Below are 7160 nucleotides of genomic sequence, written 5' to 3'. Positions count from 1 at the left end.
TGTGTTCAAGAATCAACATACTTAACTAGGAGAATCAATAACACTATCCAAAATTCTAAGTTCCTAGAGAAGCCAATCATTATGAACTTCAAAGGAAAAAGTGAGATGCCAAAACTGTTCAGAAGCAAAAAGCTACAAGTCCCGCTCATCTAATTAGAATTAATATTCATTGATATTTTGAGATTTATATTATATTCTCTTCTTTTTATCCTAATTGATTTTTCAGTTGCTTGGGGACAAGCAACAATTTAAGTTTGGTGTTGTGATGAGCGGATAATTTATACGCTTTTTGGCATTGTTTTTAGGTAGTTTTTAGTATGATCTAGTTACTTTTAGGGATGTTTTCATTAGTTTTTATGCTAAATTTACATTTCTAGACTTTACTATGAGTCTGTGTATTTTTTTTGATTTCAGATATTTTCTCGCTGAAATTGAGGGACCTGAGCAAAACTCTGATAGAAGGCTGACAAAGGACTGCTGATGCTGTTGGAATCTGACCTTCCTGCACTCGAAATAGATTTTCTGGAGCTACAAAACTTAAAATGGCGCGCTCTCAACGACTTTGGAAAGTAGACATCCAGAGCTTTCCAGAAATATATAATAGTCCATACTTTATTCGAGATTTGATGACGTAAACTGGCGCTCAACGCCAGTTCTATGCTGCATTCTGGAGTCAAACGCCAGAAACAAGTCACGAACCAGAGTTGAACGCCAAAAATACGTTACAACTTGGCGTTCAACTCCGAAAGAAGCCTCAGCTCGTGTAAAGATCAAGTTCAGTCCAAACACACACCAAGTGGGCCACGGAAGTGGATTTATGCATCAATTACTTACTTCTGTAAACCCTAGTAGCTAGTCTAGTATAAATAGGATAGTTTACTATTGAATTAGACATCTTTGATCAGTTTATGCGATCTTAGACACTGGGGGCTGGCCATTCGGCCATGCCTGAACCTTGATCACTTATGTATTTTCAACGGTAGAGTTTCTACATACCATAGATTAAGGGTGTGGAGCTCTGCTGTACCTCAAATTTTAATGCAATTACTACTATTTTCTATTCAATTCGATTTATTCCTGTTCTAAGATACCATTCGCACTTCAACCTGATGGAGGTGATGATCCGTGACACTCATCATCATCCATCCTTATGAACGCGTGCCTAACAACCACTTCCGTTCTACAAGCGAGAGCTAGGATGCATATCTCTTGGATTCCTGATACACGATGCATGGTTGCCCCTCGCCTGACAACCGAGCCTTCCATTCCGTGAGATCAGAGTCGTCGTGGTATAAGCTAGAATTGATGGCGGCATTCATGAGAATCCGAAAAGTCTAAACGTTGTCCGTGGTATTCCGAGTAGGATTCTGGGATTGAATGACTGTGATGAGCTTCAAACTCGCGATTGTTAGGCGTGATGACAAACGCAAAAGAATCAATGGATTCTATTCCGACATGATCGAGAACCGACAGATGATTAGCCGTGCCGTGACAGAATATTTGGACCTTTTCCACTGAGAGGATGGGATATAGCCATTGACAACGGTGATGCCCTACATACAGTTTGCCATAGAAAGGAGTGACAAAGATTGGATAAAAGCAGTAGGAAAGAAGAGATTCAGAAGGAACACAGCACCTCCATACACTTGTCTGAAATTCCCACCATTGAATTACATGAGTAACTCTATCTTTATTTTCTGTTTATTATTTATTATTATTCGAAAATCGATAACCATCTATTATCCGCCTGACTGAGATTTACAAGGTGACCATAGCTTGCTTCATACCAACAATCTCTGTGGGATCGACCCTTACTCACGTAAGGTATTACTTGGACGACCCAGTACACTTGCTGGTTAGTTGAGCGAAGTTGTGAAGTTATGTTTTGACCATGGTATTGAGCACCAAGTTTTTGGAGCCATTACTGGGACAATCAATTTCGAACAACAATTTAAGTATAAATTACAATTTCGTCCACCAATGAACTTCTACTTCTTTTCCCAACATAATGCAATGGATCATTACTGCTCTTTTGATGGTGACTTCAGAGCGGTTGCTAGTGGACAGTATAGAATGCCCAATGAAGTCTAGCCAGCCTCTGACGACTGGTTTGAGATCTCCTCTCTTGAGTTGGTTTGGGACACCCTTTGTATTGGTTGTCCACTTGGTTCCAGGGAGGCATATGTCCTCTAGAATTTTGTCCAAGCTCTTATTTGTTCTCATCATTCTCCTATTAAAGGAGTCTGGGTCATCTTGCAGTTGAGGCAGCTTGAAGATCTCTCTTATTTTGTCAGGGTGGAGGTGAACAATCTTCCCTCTGACCAGAGTTTAAAAGTCATAGAGGGCAGTTCCAGCTATTCTCTGCCTGTCTGTTTGCCACATATTAGAGTAGAATTCCTGAACCATGTTTCTTCCCACCTTTGTTTCAGGATTAGCTAGGATTTCCCAACTCTTGTTTCGAATTTGCTCTTGGATTTCTGGATATTCGTCTTCTTTCAGATCGAATTTAACTTCTGGAATCACTGACCTTAGACCCATTATTTTGTAGCAATGGTCTAAATGTTCTTTGGTTAAGAACTTCCCTTGATTCCAAAGTGGTTTTGGAATATTCTCTTTCTTGCCTCTTGGAGTGGTTTGTTTTCCCTTAGGAGCCATGATCTTAGTAGGTATTGGCTTAATGATCACGGATAAACATACCAAACTTAGAGATTTTCTTGTCCTCAAGCAAAAGAAAGGAAAGGAGAGGGATAGAGGGAGAGCCAAGTTCGAATTGTGGAGGAGAGGAGGGAGGCCGAACGCGGATTTAAAGGGAAGGGGGTGGGTTTTCGAAAATTTTTGAAGAAGATAGGATAGAAGATATGATTTGTAAAAGATAAGTATGATAGGAAAAAGATGTAATTTAAAATTAAAGAGATATGAAAGATATTTAAAAAAGATAAATCTGAATTTTGAAAAGAAGATATGATGAGTTTAAAAAGATTTGAGAAGAATTTAAAAAGATTTGAAAAGAATTCAAAAAGATAAATGAGTTTTGAAAAAGGTTTGAAAAGATATTGAAGAAAAATTAAGAAATATGTTTAGGATTAAAAATTTTTTGAAATTGAAGTTGAAAGATGAGAGTTTGTAACATGCTTATGCAAGAAATAATGAATTGAAACATGAAAAATGGAAAAAATTTGAAGTGAAAACGAAGTTACCTTCTCCCCACAATCCTGGCGTTAAACACCCAACTGTTGCATGTTTTGGGCGTTGAATGCCCATCTGTAGCTTCTCCTAGGTGTTTAACACCCAGCTGTAGCTTCTGGCTGGCGTTAAACGCCAGAAAATCCTTTATCACTGGGCATTTTTCTGAACGAATAGGATGTTGCAAATCTGGCGTTAAACGCCCAGAATGGTATCCATTCTGGCGTTTAACGCCCAAATGGCTATCCCTACTGGCGTTAAATTCCCAGTAGATGCTTCTTTTGGGCGTTTAACGCCCAAAATAGCTTTTACTGGCGTTTTCGCACCAGTGAGCTTCTTGTTGCTGTTTTATCCTCTGAATCCTTCTGTAACTCTATGAACTCATGCAATTGCTACTTTACCTTGAAGATAATTAATATGAACCCGTTAAATTATCATTTAATTAACAAATAAGCTTTGTTAATGGCTGGGTTGCCTCCCAGCAAGCGCTTCTTTATTGTCTTTAGCTGGACTATTATTGAGCTTTAATTAAGTCTCAGTTTGAATGCTCAAAATTGCTTTCAAGATAATGTTTGACTCTCTGTCCATTAACAATGAATTTTTTGTTAGAGTCATTATCCTGAAGCTCTACATATCCATTGGTGACACACCTGTAATCACATATGGTCCTCTCCACCGGGATTTTAACTTTCCGGGGAATAATCTGAGCCTAGAGTTAAACAGCAGAACTTTTTGCCCTAGCTCAAAGACTCTGGATGATAGCTTCTTATCATGCCATCGTTTTTCTTTCTCTTTGTAAATTTTTGCATTTTCGAAAGCGTTGAGTCTGAATTTCTCTAGCTCATTTAACTGGAGCAATCATTTTTCTCCAGCTAACTTGGCATCAAGGTTTAGGAATCTGGTTGCCCAGTAGGCCTTGTATTCCAGTTCCACTGGCAAGTGACAGGCTTTTTCATACACAAGCTGGTATGGAGAGGTCCCTATAGGAGTCTTGAATGCTGTTCTGTATGCCCACAGAGCATCATCTAAGCTTCTTGCCTAATCTCTTCTATGGTTAATCACAGTCCGTTCCAGGATTCTTTTAAGTTCTCTATTAGAGACTTCAACTTGCCCATTTGTCTGTGGCTAACTCCATATCGAACCATAGCAAAGTAAAGCTGTTTATTGCAGAAATGAGCGACCCATCACTGATTAGTACTCTAGGGACACCAAATCTATTGAAGATATGTTTCTGGAGGAATTTCAGCACTGTCTTAGTATCATTAGTGGGTGTTGCAATAGCCTCCACCCATTTGGATACATAATCCACTGCCACCAGAATATAAGTGTTTGAGTATGATGGTGGGAAAGGCCCCATGAAGTCAATACCCCATACATCAAACAACTCAATCTCCAAGATCCTTGTTGAGGCATGGCATAACCGTGAGGCAGATTGCCAGATCTTTGGCAACTATCACAATTACGTACAAACTCTCGGGAGTCTTTATAGAGAGTAGACCAGTAGAAGCCACATTGGAGGACTCTTGTGGCTGTTTGCTCACTTCCAAAATATCCTCCATACTGTGATCCATGGCAATGCCAGAGAATCTTCTGTGCTTCTTCTTTAGGCACACATCTACAGATTATTCTGTCTGCACATCTCTTGAAGAGATATGGTTCATCCCACAGATAGTACTTTGCATTCGAGATCAATTTCTTTGATTGCTGCCTACTATACTCTTTGGGTATGAATCTCACAGTCTTGTAGTTTGCAATGTCTGCAAACTATGGTACTTCCTGGATGGTAAAGAGTTGCTCATCTGGAAAGGTTTCAGAGATCTCAGTAAGAGGGAGGGACGCCCCTTCTACTGGTTTTATTCAGGACAGGTGATCTGCTACTTGGTTCTCTGTCCCTTTTCTGTCTTTTATTTCTATATCAAACTCTTGCAGAAGCAACACCCATCTTATGAGTCTGGGTTTTGAATCCTGCTTTGTGAGTAGATATTTAAGAGCAGCATGGTCAGTGTACACAATCACTTTTGATCCTACTAAATAAGATCTGAACTTGTCAATGGCATAAACCACTGCAAGTAACTCTTTTTTTGTGGTCTTGTAGTTCTTCTGTGTGTCATTTAAAACACGATTGGCATAATAAATCACGTGTAGAAACTTGTCATGCCTTTGTCCCAACACTGCACCAATAGCATGGTCACTGGCATTATACATTAGTTCAAATGGTAATGTCCAGTCTGGTGCAGAGATAACTGGTGTTGTGACCAGCTTAGCTTTCAGAGTCTCAAATGCCTGCAGACACTCCTTATCAAAGATAAATAGTGTGTCAGCAGCTAGCAGATTACTCAGAGGTTTTGCAATTTTTGAAAAATCTTTTATAAACCTCCTATAGAATCCTGCATGCTCCAGAAAGCTTCTGATTGCTTTAATATTGGTAGGTGGTAGTAATTTTCCAATTACCTCCACCTTAGCTTGATCCACCTCTATTTCTTTGATTGAAATTTTATACCCAAGGACGATTCCTTCAGTCACCATAAAGTGACATTTTTCCCAGTTTAAAACCAGGTTAGTCTCTTGGCACCTTTTCAGAACAAGTGCTAAATGGTCAAGACAAGAGCTGAATGAGTCTCCAAATACTGAGAAGTCGTCCATGAAGACTTCCAGAAACTTTTCCACCATATAAGAGAAAATAGAGAGCATGCACCTCTGAAAGGTTGCAGGTGCATTACACAGACCAAATGACATCCTTCTGTAAGCAAACACTCCAGATGGACATGTGAATGCTATTTTCTCTTGATCTTGGGGATCTACTGCAATCTGGTTGTAACCTGAATAGCCATCCATAAAGCAGTAGTAATTATGACCTGCTAGTCTTTCTAGCATCTGGTCTATGAATGGTAAAGAAAAATGATCCTTTCTGGTGGCTGTATTGAGTTTTCTGTAGTCAATACACATGCGCTAACCTGTAACTGTTCTTGTAGGAACCAGTTCATTCTTTTTATTATGAACCACTGTCATGCCTCCCTTCTTGGGGACAACTTGGACAGGACCCACCCAGGGGCTATCAGAAATAGGATAAATAATCCCAGCCTCTAGTAATTTAGTGATCTCCTTTTGCACCACCTCTTTCATAGCCGGATTCAGCCGCCTCTGTGGTTGAACCACTGGCTTAGCATCATCCTCCAATAGGATCTTGTGCATGTATCTGGCTGGGCTAATGCCCTTAAGATCACTAATGAACCACCTAAGAGCTGTCTTGTGTGTCCTTAGCACTTGAATTAGTGCTTCCTCTTCCTGTGGCTCTAAGGCAAAGCTTATGATTACAGGAAAAGTGACACCTTCTCCCAGAAATGCATATTTCATGGATGGTGGCAATGGTTTTGAGCTCGGGTTTAGGAGGTTTCTCCTCTTTCTGAGGGGTTTTTAGAGGTTCTATTATTCTCTCTGATTCCTCCAGATCAGGCTGAACATCTTTAAAGATATTCTCTAGCTCTGACTCGAGACTCTCAACCATATTGATCTCCTCTACCAGGGAGTCAATAACATCAACGCTCATGTAGTCATTTGATGTGTCTGGATGCTTCATTGCTTCAACAGCATTCAGCCTGAACTCATCCTCATTGACTCTCAGGGTCACTTCCCCTTTTTCGACATCAATGAGGGTTCGTCCAGTTGCTAGGAAAGGTCTTCCTAGGATGAAAGTTGCACTCTTGTGCTCCTCCATCTCTAGCACTACAAAATCAATGAGAAATACAAATGGCCCAATTGTGACAATCACATCCTCAATCATGCCTGATGGGTATTTAATGGAGCCATCAACAAGTTGAAGACAGGTCCTAGTTGGTTTGATTTCTTCTGCCAAGCCAAGCTTTCTGATAGTGGATATAGGTACTAGGTTGATACTTGCCTGAAGATCACATAGAGCTGTCTTGGTACAAGTGCCCTCTAATGTGCATGGTATCATAAAACTTCCAGGATCCTTAAGC

General features: G+C 40.1%; 1 pseudogene; it reads left to right on the top strand.

Moving 5' to 3' along the window:
• Positions 1–7160, top strand: part of LOC107474015 (probable trehalose-phosphate phosphatase F) — an 18250-nt pseudogene that overhangs the window by 6360 nt on the left and 4730 nt on the right.

This window comes from Arachis duranensis, chromosome 2 (assembly GCF_000817695.3).
Source record: "Arachis duranensis cultivar V14167 chromosome 2, aradu.V14167.gnm2.J7QH, whole genome shotgun sequence".
NCBI lineage: Eukaryota > Viridiplantae > Streptophyta > Magnoliopsida > Fabales > Fabaceae > Arachis > Arachis duranensis.
The sequence above is the reverse complement of the archived record's forward strand: the minus strand, read 5'-3'. Positions and strand labels throughout refer to the sequence as shown.